Source organism: Paroedura picta, chromosome 6 (genome assembly GCF_049243985.1).
Source record: "Paroedura picta isolate Pp20150507F chromosome 6, Ppicta_v3.0, whole genome shotgun sequence".
NCBI classification, from domain to species: domain Eukaryota; kingdom Metazoa; phylum Chordata; class Lepidosauria; order Squamata; family Gekkonidae; genus Paroedura; species Paroedura picta.
In genome coordinates this window covers 78,679,384-78,693,179 of record NC_135374.1, presented here as the reverse complement: position 1 = coordinate 78,693,179, position 13,796 = coordinate 78,679,384, and the positions used below count along the sequence as shown (strand labels likewise).

At 42.9% G+C, this 13,796-nt stretch overlaps 1 protein-coding gene and 1 long non-coding RNA gene across 3 annotated transcripts in view; one reads left to right on the top strand and one right to left on the bottom strand.

Annotated features, from left to right (window-relative positions):
- The window catches only part of ARHGAP6 (Rho GTPase activating protein 6), a 251,129-nt gene that overhangs the window by 214,635 nt on the left and 22,698 nt on the right, over positions 1–13,796 (bottom strand). The window lies entirely within an intron of this gene.
- Positions 1–13,796, top strand: part of LOC143840132 (uncharacterized) — a 59,445-nt gene that overhangs the window by 33,607 nt on the left and 12,042 nt on the right. The window contains exon 3 of one of the 2 annotated variants that reach the window (XR_013232040.1): positions 8,104–8,133. The exons of the other annotated variant lie outside the window; for it this stretch is intronic. This is a non-coding gene — a long non-coding RNA (uncharacterized LOC143840132). The remainder of the gene's footprint in view (positions 1–8,103; positions 8,134–13,796) is intronic. 2 annotated transcript variants of the gene reach the window in all.

Here is a 13,796-nt window from a genome sequence, read left to right as displayed (position 1 = left end):
ATGGGACCATGTTCCAAATTAGATATATTGATAAAATCAGTAAAGCAGAAAGAAGAATAAAGTCTTCAGTTTAGAAGCTGGAAGGAAAATAATTGAAAACAGTTGTTACAGTAGAAGTGGTGAAGGAACAAAATACAGAAAGAACAAAAAAGCTATAAAAACTGAAATGGCCTTCAGCCGATTGGGCAGTTGTGAGAAAGAAATTATTATTTGATAATGTTGAACAGATACGTGTCAGGAAAGCAGAATTAATGGGCTAAAAAGAATAAAAATGTAAAATCTGAAAGAAGATGTTAATGAAATATTTGCTGGTTTCCGGGTATAATTTTTAAAAAGAAAATATAGGTGCACATTCCTAAGACCCTCAAGCCTTTCCCCATATGGCTTTTCCCCTAGACCATCCTTGTCACTCTCCTCTGAACCCTCTCAATTTTGTCCACATCCACTCTGAGCGATGTGGAACGGTGGGATACAAATAATTAAATATTATCATTATCATTACTACTATGTCATTCAGAAATTGCTGTGTTCACCTAAATCCCATAATCTTGATAAACAGTTTGCATCGATGAGTCACCAATGAGAATAGTTTTCATTTTCAAGGAATCAGTCACATTTGAAAATTAAAAGGAATGGGAAAACTGGATTATCACCTATACTTTATCAATCTAATGAGTGGGCTTTATTTCTTTGCATGCTGCATTTGAAAATTCTGTCCCGTTTACAGAAACTCCAAAGCACACTGTTGACGCAATGAACAGGCCACAGAATCCAGATGATGGAAACATTGCCTTTTCCCCCAAACAAATGTTTTTTTTTCCTGTTAATCTGAGGGTTAAAAATAGAGCCTTTAAAAACAAAAGAAAAATGAAGAACACTATGTATCGACTTATTGCATGCACACTTATAAAGTTGTAAAATGCATTGAATTGTCTCTGGCTGCAGTAAGTCCTGTTCTTGCCAACTTCCCTTTCCCTCCATGCCAAGCTCAGTCATGTGTTACAGCCACACTAACACAAGAAGAAACTGAGGTACTGACAAACAAGGCTGAAAAGTCTTGAAGTAAAGCTGAATGTTAGTAGAAGAGGCCAAAAACTCCTTCAAATATCAGTCCTAATTAAATGCGGGAATACAGAGACAATGCTCATGGAGAAGCAGCATTTACTAATAAGTTTTAATCTAAATGAAATTGATCTAGACGGCAGGACTGACTGCCCATACAAACTGCTGATTCTGGTGTGGAAAGCCACACAGAGCACACATGCACCAAAAACATCTACTGAGATTTGGGCCAGTGGAAAATCTGGTAGCATCCAACACAAGGAGTTTATGAACTCACACCCTCACTCACACACACACACACCTTGAAAACCTAAAGCAAAAATGAGGGTGAATACAGTCTGTTATAAGAGCCATTTCTGTATTTAAATGATTAGCCATATATTAAAGTGTTTTGAGAAGGATTAATTATATTCGATTAATTCAATCTTCTCTGCCCACAACCTACAGTTGACACAGAATGCTACACTAACTAGTATGGGTGGTAGGGACCATAGAATTCCAATCTTGTTCCATCTCAATAGGTTTCTGGGCCCAATTCAAAGTACTGGTGTGAACTGTTAAAATCCTATATGGGTTATATATAGCATAACTGATGTATCCCCCTCTCCCATCTTCAGAGACTCTGCCCTCACCATCCAAGGTTAGATGAATGGCAACCTGAGAAAGGGCCTTCTCAAGAAGTTTTCTCTGTCCTGCTATTCTCTTCCACCAACAGGTGAAGACTTTGTTTAGATTGGTGTAACCCCCCAGTAATCTTATTGGCCTCCTCTTGTTGTGTTATGTGTGTTATAGGTCTATGTCTTTATTGGAACAAAGTTTGAGTCCAATGGCATTTTTTTAAGACCAACAAAGTTATATTTAAGGTATAAGCTTTCATGTGCACACTTGACCAGTGAAAGAAATGGGCATTACCACATGTATTAGTAGAACGTGGATCATGGGTCTTTTTGAGCAGTGGCAGGACAGAAATCCAATTAAAAATGGATTAGCACACAGCATAATGGAGATGTTTGCCAGACATAAGGGTCTTACAGAAATAACAATAATAGGTCAACACTGATTTGGGTTCAACTCTGGGAAACTGCTGAGCTGCAAGTTATTTCAACATTCAAAACAATGAAATCCCCAGGACCCATTGATTAGAAGCGTTGGTTCTTATATGCCACTTTTCTCTTCATTACGTTTTCCCTCCCAGAGCTGAACCCAAACAAATAATAAACTTAACTTCAGGCCATCTCCCTATCCATGGCCTTGTGCCTATGAAGCTGACTGCTGCCACTGTAGCTTTCCCTTTTCTAGCTGTTAACCTGTAGATGTGCCAATTAATTATGTTTAAGAGTGCAGACTCAAGTATTGTAACTTTGACATGAGCCCTGGGTTGTAGTTTCTGCAGAGTGTTTTTATGATAAACTTTGGAGATGGCAGTCACCTTGATCAGTGAAAGCTTTGTCTTCTCTATTTTTAAGGCAGATAGTTTGGAATATAAAAGCTCCTTGTTTTCCAGTATAATATTTCACAAAACATTAGAACAGATCACAACTTTCCCAGCATCTCCAAACTATAGTTTGGTTAGATCAGTTCTATTAAACATATGTTTGTATGACAAGTGCTGTCAATTCACAAGTGGCCTATAGCAACCCCACAGTATTCTCAGGACAAGAGATGAACAAAGGTGGTTTGCCATTGTCTAATATTGCATAAGGACCATGGACTTCCTTGATGGTTTCCTATCCAAGGCCAACTCTGAGATGTAAAGGGAATGGCTTCTGAGATGTGAAGGGAATGGGCCAGTCTGGGCCATCCAGGTCAGGCAATAAAACATAGCTAGATGAAAATACATCTGATTGCTACTGCTTTTTAATATACAAACTGTTTGTAATAAGTTAACAGTAGATGGAAGTTAAATATATACCTAAAATAAACTTCACTGACCTCTATAAAATGAATCCTTCTAGTTGTTGTAGAATTCTAGTCACACACTGAACATTAGCAAATGGCACCTAGCCTTAGTTTGACCTGCCAAATACTCAACCGAATAATCCCCTTTGCTAGACTGCCCTTTGATGAAGATCTAACAAACATCAATTACTTTACTTTGTTTCAACATGTTCAATATCCACATTTTAAATTACTAGTTTCATTTAAACTTACCAGTATGAAACTTTAGCATTACAAGGTTTTCTACACACACACACACACACACGGATCACAAGAATTGAAAGTCGCTCTGTTGGTCCATTTTGACTATCAAGTCTTAGGGTTTCTGTGCAAAGTGTGAAGTAGATGAGAATAAAAAATGGCACAGGACAAAACCATTATCGGTCGCACCAGCAGACTTCAGACTGATACCAGAATCATCTACTCAAGTCAATCACCAAGACTAAATCAGGTGGTAAAAATTCCAGATCTTTATGATTAGAAAACATCCTTGCAACAAGTCATTCCTATAGCTGAGCAAGGAAATTTTAAATTGCCATTTAGGCAATCCTAGCAGTCTAAGGACTTATTTTTTAAGTGTGTCTCCTCAATCTATCCAAGACTTTACATCAAACCAAGACACCAGTTGCTTGGTGAGAACAGACAAAGTTATAAGTATATCCTTATTGGATGGTGATCTTTTACTAATAGATGTGGCCTAAAAGCAGATGGTTGCCATGGGGGACAGGAGGCCAGTAAGGGGAGGCCTGCCCACCAACAGAGGCAGGAAGGCAGAAGACCAGAAGGCTGGTGCACTCTGTGTTTGTGCAGCCAGGGGTGGGGGCCTAAAAGGCCTTTGGTTGGCAAGCCCTTAAATTGGGCTGCACACCAGTTCCTGGCCTCTTCCTTCTCTTGCCTGGCTGTAGAGTTTCCCACCCTATTTCTGGGCTTGTACAGTTTTCATTCCACCATTATTTCATAATTGCAGCATGTCATTATTCTGAGGTTACCTCGGCTGGCAACTGCCTGGCTGGCTCGCATTTCCAGGTGGCAGGGGGAACCAGTAGAGGCCAGCGCCCATGTGGGCTTCCCCAGTAACCTGCCACCACCCGAGGTGCCAGCAGGCGGGTAGGAGCTGGGCTTCAAGAGGAAGTAGCTTGACAGCTCCAGCTGGAGCTGCTGAACAGGAGTTCCTCCGTGGTCTGCTGAACTCAAGATGACGGGATCCAACCATGCTGTGCTGAAGCTCCTTGCCAGGAGCTATGTATCTACCAATAAAGCTGTGGCTTAATTTACTGCCTCAGGACTTCTGGGGGCAGCCTCCTTGAGGGCCTCTGACCATGTCCACCTGACACGCAATCTCTAATATGCATCACTGAGTTCCTTTTGCATTAGTTTATGACTCTTCTCTGTAAGGCGTTTGCAGCTGTGGAACAATCTGAAATGGGCAGCCCTGTGTAAATATTAGCCATTTTTAGTCCAAGGAGATAAGGCAGGATAGAAATCATTTAAATAAGGCCCACAGTAATTGGCAGCTACACAGAAGCAGCATGCATTGAAATAATGGGGGACCTATAGAGTAACAATACAGTAACAAAGGAAGGCAGCTTGTTTGCATTTTTATAGCCTCTGGGCAATACACTTTTCAAATCTTCATCCACAAACTTAAGACCAATATGCTTCTTTTTTAGAGTATGGGGTGGTGGGGGCAGGGGAAGAAAACAAACAAATGGATTATACAAAAAGCGCACACAGCTGAAAGAATTCAGAAGAGGGCAATATTCCAAAGATTGCTCAAGAAAACAAATCAAGCAAGGATGACCCTGGCATAAAAAAACAGTGACAGAATACTATTTTCTGTTCCTGTTTCTTTATTCCATATCTCAGTCCTGTAGCACTTATTAGACTGCTTGAGAAGCACTGAAAAATCAGGCTTTATGGAAAGCCAAAAAATGTAATGGGTTCCAAGAAGTTCCAGCTGCATGCTGATCACATTAAAAATGAACAGGCCTGATTCTGCCTGAGCCAGAACACTTACGATGAATCAGATACATCAATATGGTCAGCTACGGCGGAAATGTTTTTAGGACTTGATAGCATCATGACTACAGTTCAGATATACAAGACAAGAATAACAATAATGTGTAGCAACTTACTTGGTACAAGTTCTGCTTCAAAACCAAGTAGAGCTAACTTCGTTTATTGAACATCATCTTTGAAATTATGGCAAGGATGCATCAACTTGGGATTGTCTCAAAACTGTACAGTACCCGATATACAACTAACTCAGAAGTAAGCTTATATTCAAGGTAACATGTAAATGCAGGCTTCTGTCCTAACAATGTGAATTTAAATGGACTCTGGGGAATGGTAGAAGACAGGAAGGCCTGGAGGATCATTGTCCATGGGGTTGCAATGGATCGGACACGACTTTGCACCTAACAACAACAACATCCCAACAAAAATATCTGTTTACAAAGGGATTTCTATTAGTGAAGCATGAGTCTTGCCTCTACATCAATCTGCAACCTAAAATCACCCCCAAAGGTAGCTCCTAGAGGACAAGGGACACCCAGAAACAGCTTGACAGAAGAACAGGAGATCTGCCACAGCCAGGGGGAACTGTTCAAATTCTCCCCCTGGAAATTCTCCACAGGATGCAACTGATGGTATTTTGTTGAAAACTTCATTCATGCATTAAGACCACTAGAAAAGTTAAACTGTATCAAGAATTATTTAGTACTATCAGAATCAATCTTTATTATGAGGTTGACAGACTTTATTTCTTCCAAAATTTCCAGGAGAGAAAGGACTGGGACAAATACTCAGCTGACTAGGGATGAATCTGCACCGAGCTTTTATTCCAATCCCAGCTCAATTAAATCCCTGCCGTCTACACTGAATGTGATTTCCATTTTGATTTTGGGCAATTTAAATTTTCCATCTGCAACCAATCTGATTGAGCTGCAGTGACCCTACCTTTCCCCCACGATATCCAGGAGCAGAGAAAACTCAGTATAATTGATCAAGCCGCTTTGAGGGCTCCCAGTATTAAAGTGTAGGGCTATATTTTGCCAGAATAACATCCTCCCCGCTGAGGTAGAGAGGCAGTCTGTTCCTGATTGGCTGGACACCAGTTCTAAGACTTCCTAGTTCCTGGTTGCAAGATTTTCCTTCCAAGATTTATTTTTTAAAGGTTTAAGGTGACTGTGCTCCAGAATCCCAGACTTCTCTCAGCAGTGATTTGCCTCATTCTGTAAGAGGCTGCTGCTATCTCAGCTCATCTTGGCTCCCCCATCAACCCACCCACTCGCTGCTTTAGGAAAGGAAAGAGGAAAGCAGCCTTTTGCTCAAGTGCAGAAGTGTTTCTGTTTCAAGTCGGGTGGGGGACAAAGCACAAAGACCCGGGAATTCAGCAGGATCAACAGCAGAAAAAAAAGTAAGTGCAGAATCAGCCTAGGGCTCTCCTTTTAACTGCCCCTATGTTGCAGGTAGTTACTAGCAGACCACCAATTAAAAGCCCAGTTTTTGCCAGAGGATCCTGCTTAGCGAACTCTGGGGACTATGGCAGAAGACCTCCAAGAAGATCTTATTGCAACAGGAGCTGGAGGCCAAACAGACAGATTGCTGTGTCTCCGAGTGGCACCTAGCGATTGCTGTTGGGTTTTGTGTTATGTGTCTGAGTGAACATGCATCAATGGGGCCACAGGTACAGCTGGATAGAGAGAAAGTATAGGCCATGTGAGAGAAAGGAAGGATCATCAGGTTACTACTATTTGTCTTTCCACCTAGCTGTCAACTTTGCGAGGTTCTCTGATAATAAAATTACATGAATATGCTCTTACATAGATGTCACTGATTCAAGTGGGTAGCTGTGTTGGTCTGAAGTAGCACAACAAAAATAGAGTCCAATAGCACTTTTAAGACCACCAAAGATGTAATCAAGGTGTGAGCTTTCAAGTACATGCACTCTTCCTCAGAACAACCATTATAACTGTAGAGATATAAGGCAAAAGCTGCTCACCCTGTCGTGACCCCTGTGAAAGGGTCATTCAGCCCCCAAAGGGATCCCGATCCCCAGGTTGAGAACCACTGAGCTAGCATATACAAACCAGCTGGAAAACTAAGCACCATATGGACCATGCATTCAACCAGACCTCCAAGGTAACTGATGCACAATAATGGCTCAATTCAGACATAATGTAAAGCCACAAAAAGTTTACTTATGATCTGATAGATCAGTGGTCCCCAACCTGCGGGCCGCAGCGCCGGGCTGCGGCTCCCTCTCCCCGCCCCCCCAGCAGTAAATACTTCCCAGGCCACAAGCTTGCGGCCCGGGAAGCTTCTTACTGTGGAAGGGCAGGGAGAGGGAAGCAGGGCTGCGCATGCGCATGCATGTATGTGCGCAGTGCCGCGCATGCACGATTTCGGCCACGCACGGCGCATCCGCACATGCGCGGCCCGGCCGTGTGTGCGCAATACGCGATGCGCGGGCCGCGCATGCGCGATACGCGGCCTCAGAAAGGTTGGGGACCACTGTGATAGATGACTGATAGGCCCAAACATGGCTTGTTTTTCTGGGCTTACTTGTTAGTTGCTAGTCTCAAACCATGGTTTATTATGGTTTGGCTTTTCATCTATGATTAGCACAAGTCATCATTGCCTGTGGTGACTGAATTGAATGATGATTGTGTTGTAATCATCCCCCCCCCCCCAAAAAAAAATTTGTTGGCAAACACAAAATGTTTTAAGTACAGTTAGCATGCTGGCAGGTTTTTGATTTTATACTTTTTGTCTGCCCCCACAAGGGTCAGTCTGCCCCCTGGTCCTTCTCCACCGTGTCTCTACCCCGACCCCAGCTGGGTTTCTTGATACAAGGCGTGAGTCGTCAGCTGTTGTTGCTATGCGTTTACTCAGTTTCCAACACCGTACAAGCATCACTTTCAACTCAGTCTGTGTTCACCAACCCCCCTTTTCCCTTCTTCTTACATTTTTATCCTCTTCCTGTTCCCCCGTCCCTGCCTTAAAGCAATCCTCCCCGCCCTCTTCCGGGTTCCGCCCCTCCTCGGAGTCTCTGAGAGCTTCCACTCAGGCAGGTAAGGCTGTTCTTTCTTTTCCCTGCAGGTTTCTCGCACCCCGCGGATCATTGTTCAGGTAAGTTTCCATTTCCTTCTCCCCTTCCCTCTTCTCCCCCTGCAGCCTGTCCCTCCCTGACCTTCCACCTCCACCCTCCCCTGCACCCCCAAGTCCGGGCGAGGCAGCATCGGCCCCTCTGATTGACCACAGGGAGCCGCTTGTCCCACGCATTGGGTGGGGTCAGAGGGCTTGGCGTCCGCGGCGTCTGCAATGGCGGCTGGTGGCTGGGCTTCCTCATCTGGCCGCGGCTGCTTCTTGCCCCCCCCCGGCCCCTGCTGCTGAAGCCGTCTGCACGTCTCTTCTCCCCTCAAGGTTCTCTGCCTCTCGCCTCTGCCAACCGTCTTGAGCCCTGGGAGCCATGGGTGGCTTGGGCCCTCCCCGTTCTGCACCCTCCCCAACCCCCTTGCCCGGATACTTTTATATACAGCATTGTTTTGATGTGAAAAGTTAGAGAATATCCTGGAAAGGATACTGAATAAAAGAATACAAGTCTAAAGCCAATTGCTACCTTGGATGAACTATATGACTAGCTGACCCCATGGCAAGTAATTTGTTCAATCAATATAAAGTAGGAGTTCTGTAAATAGGCAATAACTTAAATTGCCAAAATGCCTATATTGGCCTCATTATGCTCCGTTTGATGTCAGTGATGACATAACTGATGCCAGAATTTAGTGTGTAGAGTTCAGGCAATGAAAGCTAGTTGGACCACTACAAGCACTGTCTTTTCTCAGCGGCATCTTCTTGTTTCCCTTTATGGAAGCTAAGCTGTTGGCAGTTGATAATAATACAACTGAACACTGATGGAACAATCTCTATGACATTCCCCACATCTAATCCTATTAAGCATTATTAAAATATTATTTAGCATACGTGTAAAATTATATTTGCCATGATGACATGTTGATAATTTGATTCTATACATCAACTCTTCAAATACTTTTCAAAGACTGGCAAGGGTTCAAAAATTAAGAGGAAATATCTGTTTTGTAAATTGAACTCAGCTATTATTAGCTTTGTTTTCAGTTAACATATTACAGCACTCTTGGCATAAGAATGAAAAACTCCTGAAATTTAAGCTAAATTCTGTTCTTTCTCAGGCACTGAAGATCTAGCTTTATCCAAATAACTTGTGTTGCATAGATGCTGCTGCATGTAGTGAGAGATGGGTTCAGTAGCTTGTAAAAAAAGATCCCTCACTTTTCAGTACCCCACACAGAAACACTCACGCAAAGCATAATATGACAGCGTTGTAATACACCCAGAACTATGCTGGAATTGTTATACATGAGTCATTGAACCAATGTTCATTGTGTGAGCTCACTGTTAGAAGACAAGAATACAAATGTGCTATGCCCAGAAAGCTTTGACAACTTTCACACCAAAGTAAATCAATGTTGATTTTCATATCATATTTCTTAGTTGCCAATTGGCTCATGGGGGGTTACAATATAAACATTCCACAACAATGACCCCATTTAAAAATCCATTAAAACCACACAGAAAAAAATACCCAAAAAACAGAACATGGTGAGAAAATAATTCTACTCCCATAACAGAATGCCTGCCACCTATGCAGCAGAGGGCTATGTCAAAAATCATTACCCGGATGGTCATGGGTGGCATACATCCTGATGGCATACTTCCTGATTGGGGGGGGGGGCAACCAGATCTTCCTCCTACACTGGCCTCAACAGTAGACCTGGCAGAAGAGCTCCATCTTACAGGACCTGAAAAAAGTTGACAAATCCTGCAGGGCCTGCAGATCTCCCTGGAGCTCATTCCAGCAGGTAGGGGGCAGGACTGAAAAGGCCCTGGCTCTGGCCCTTGTCAAAGCTAAGCGAATTTCCCTGGGGCTAGGAATGACCAGCAAGTTGGTACTCGCAGAGCACAGAGCCCTTCAGGGGGCATAGGGCAACAACCCTCAGATACATGGGTCCCAGACTACAAAGGGCCTTAAAGATTAAAACCAAAACTTTGAACCAGCAACCAACGCAGCTGCCTCAGCACAGGCTGGATGTGGGTCCTCCAAGATGTTCCTGTGAGGACCCTAGCAGCCGCATTCTGTACCAGGTGCAATTTCTTGGTCAGGGACGAGGCCAGGCCCACATAGAGTGAGTTACAGAAGTCTATTCTGGAGGTGACTATTGCATGGATCACCATAGCCAGGTGCTCAGAGGACAAATAGGGAGCTAGCAGCCTTGCCTGATGGAGATGGGAAAATGCCATTTCTCCCCAGTTAGACTTGGGACCAAGCACAGCACAGTGATGACCCAAGAGATACCCCTCACTGTGCCAGGAGGAATGCAGCTGCAAGCCTCCATATTTATTTCCGGTACACTGTAAGCAAGAATGGCTAGATCAGAGAAGCCTACCCAAAAAGCTTTGAATACCAGAAATAGGCCAAATGCTACCTGTATGTGAGGCCAGGCTCATCCAAGAGACTTTCTGGCTGTCACAAGTGTGATCCAATTAATCTGTACAAAGGAAGGGTTGGGCCATCTTATTCTTTCCTCCACCCTGGCACAATAAGAACAAAAGAACTGACAGCACCTGGCTAGTGGCTAATCCTCTCAATGACACTCCACACTTGAAAGTATGATTTCCCTTAATGTCTCTTCCTGATGAAGTCATCCTTCGGGTAGCTTCTTCCTGTCCTTAATTACTAGTACAGCAAAACTCCATCAAGAAAGGATTCACAATGCCTAGGAATTCCTCCTGGCCCAAAATGCAGATGTAGAAAAGGAACAATAACGGCTATCCAAATGAGAAAATTCCACATTAGTCCCAAGATCAAAAAGTTCTTGTTGATATGGTGCAAATATTGGGGTTTTGGCAGAATGAGGTCTGGTGATTTTTATCTTGTTTTCAATAACTTTTCCTCGGTGACAAAGCTCCTAATTCTAATTAATGCTTTTAAAAAGTATACATCAACTCTTAGTAATTTTTCAAGTTCTTCAAGTATCCAAATGGCAAACAGCTCAGTTTTACCTAGGAGACTACAGACTATTAAATGTGTCAAGAGTGAATGTATACTTTTTGAAGCATTAATTAGGAGCTTTGTCAAAGCACCAGAACTCGTTCTGACGAAGCCATAATATTTGCATCATATCAACAATAACTTTTTCAATCTTGAGACTAGTGTGGAATTTTCTGATTTGGACAGCCGTTATAGTTTCTTTTCTTCTTTGTTGGTTCAACTGGTTGTCGTCTTTTGACCAAAATACACATGTGGTAATCACTAGGACCCACTCGGAACATCATCATTATTATTACTATTACTACTACTACTATTGAATTTCTATATCACCCTCCCAAAACCGTTAACTCCAGAGGTTTTCCAATAAATCCATTAAGGTTTCTTTATCAAAGCCTACCTCAACCATTAGCAAAGTCTCCATTTCTTCAGTAATCACATCAAGGTTTTATTACAAGGCTGCTATGCTCTGCCCTAATCCGCAAGACACAAAATTGGCTATAAAAGGAAAACAGAGTAGCCATCTCCATTGTCATATTTGGCTTTCCATGCATGAACCCACCTTGCAGGTAGGTTGCCATTTCTGTCCTTATTTTCTTTATTATTATTTTATTTCTATCTCGCCACTCCTGTAACATGGCTTGGTTAAATATACATTAAAATCGCCCTAAAACAAATACAATTCCTATAAAAATCCACCCCCCAGGCTGCAAAAAGATCCCCCCTCCATATAACAGCCCCTAGTAGCTAGCGAGATGACCAGATCTAACCCGCCCTGGCTTCAACCAAAGACCTGGTAGAAGAGCTCCATCTTGCAGGCCCTGCAGAACTGAGAAAGCTCCATCAGGGCCCTCAGCAAACCCGGGAGCTCATTACACCAGGTGGGAGCCAATTATTTGTAGTTTAAAAAAGCCTTGCTACATTATGACTTCTGCAAACACGCTATATTAACATATCCATTCAGTATAAGTGTTTTTAGATGTTTAAAAAAATTAGAATCAGCTTGACCTCTGCTGCACATCTTTTCAAATAAATATATATTCATTAACCACCATCTCCTTAATAAAACTCTTGAACATAATTTCATTAAACACAACACCCTAACAACAGTCAGTGCGGTTATTCAAATCTCTGTCAAGTATTATTTTTAGAAAATATGGGCGCAAGCTTCAGAAAAAATTCCCATAAGCAGCAGCCTGAGAAACTAACACAGATGAACTCAAAGCTGCTTCAGAAACACAAAGTTGACCATGCATGTTAGCCTTCTGATCTCTTTTCATGCATCTTGACAGCACAATAGAGTTTTTAAAATGTAACCAAGGAAACATCCTTCAGATATTTTTTTTAAGTTAGATGTCTGCTCTGAAACATACCAGATACTATGCTAAATTTATGACTTCCAAAATCCTTTTTATGCAGTCTGGACTTTGTCAGCCATATTTAGCCACTATAAAATAAGTAACTGAATCCAACAATATATACATACTAGTGGCCAGGCCCCCTGCATTCAGGAACACAACGGGCACTATATAAGGGGGGTGGAGTGGAAGAACTCTACAGACGTCCTTCCCCTCCCCCCCAGGACCTGGAAAGGCTGCAGGAAGCTGTTATGGAACTCACCAGCAGGGGCAGCTCTCACACAGCAGGGATCTGCAGCCTCCAAGCCTCAGAGGGAAGTGGAAGGAGGAGGGGGTTGTCAGGAGTAGGGAACAGAAGGCAATTGGCTGGCCACTTGACAGACAGGGAAGCCAGTTGGAGGAGGAGGCACTCAGTGCTGAGTGGCACTTAAGCCATGAGACAAGGCCTCCAAGGCCTTACCAGAAATATTAAGTGGAACAGATTACATGTGATATAAATTGTCAGAACAGTATTAACATCATTTATAAGTAAAGTATTAGAATCAAGCTGACATATTTCCAGAATGGGTGGGGGATAATGACCTAATTTTAATACTTTAGAAATTAAGGACAAGCTGTATAGAAGGGGTGTTTAAAATCTGCTTCACATACTTTCTGAACTTAAGCATAACAATCCAGTTAGGTAACAACAGAAAGTCACCTTATACATATCACCTTTCCAAGAAAGTTTCAGGTCCAGCCACGAGTTGGGGCATTATTACTTAGTAGAGGGGATGACTTTGGACAACTGGGCCCAACAACTTCCGCTGCAGCCCACACCACAGATGGGGCCCACAGAACTGCAGACTACAGGTTTCTCTCTGACAGCTCAAATTGAAAGGAGCAGGCTGAAGAATACTTGGTACAAATTTAACCACACAATTACAAGGGGATTATATCCTCAAATGAATTCTCACCATGATTCACCAACTAGAGGCAAAGCTCATTGCACCCAATGGGTGCTGGCACATAAACCTGCACTGTGATCTTCCTGGATTCTGGGCCTTCCTCAACCCCATTGCTCCCCACTTGATCTTGTGATCCAGTATGATAAAGTGATTAAAAAGTAGCAGACTCTAATCTCAAGAGCTGAGTTTAATTCCTGACTCCTCCGCCATATGCAGCCAGCTAGGTCGCCAACTTCCAGGTGGGGGCCTGGAAACCTTCAAGAAGATGATAGAAAGACAGAATGAAATAGACAGAGAAAGAAAGAGGAGGAAGGGAAAAGGGAAGGAAGGCATCAGTTCTCCAGGAGAACACAGCTACTTTGGAGGGGCACTGGCCCTCCTGCCCCCAGTCCCATACAA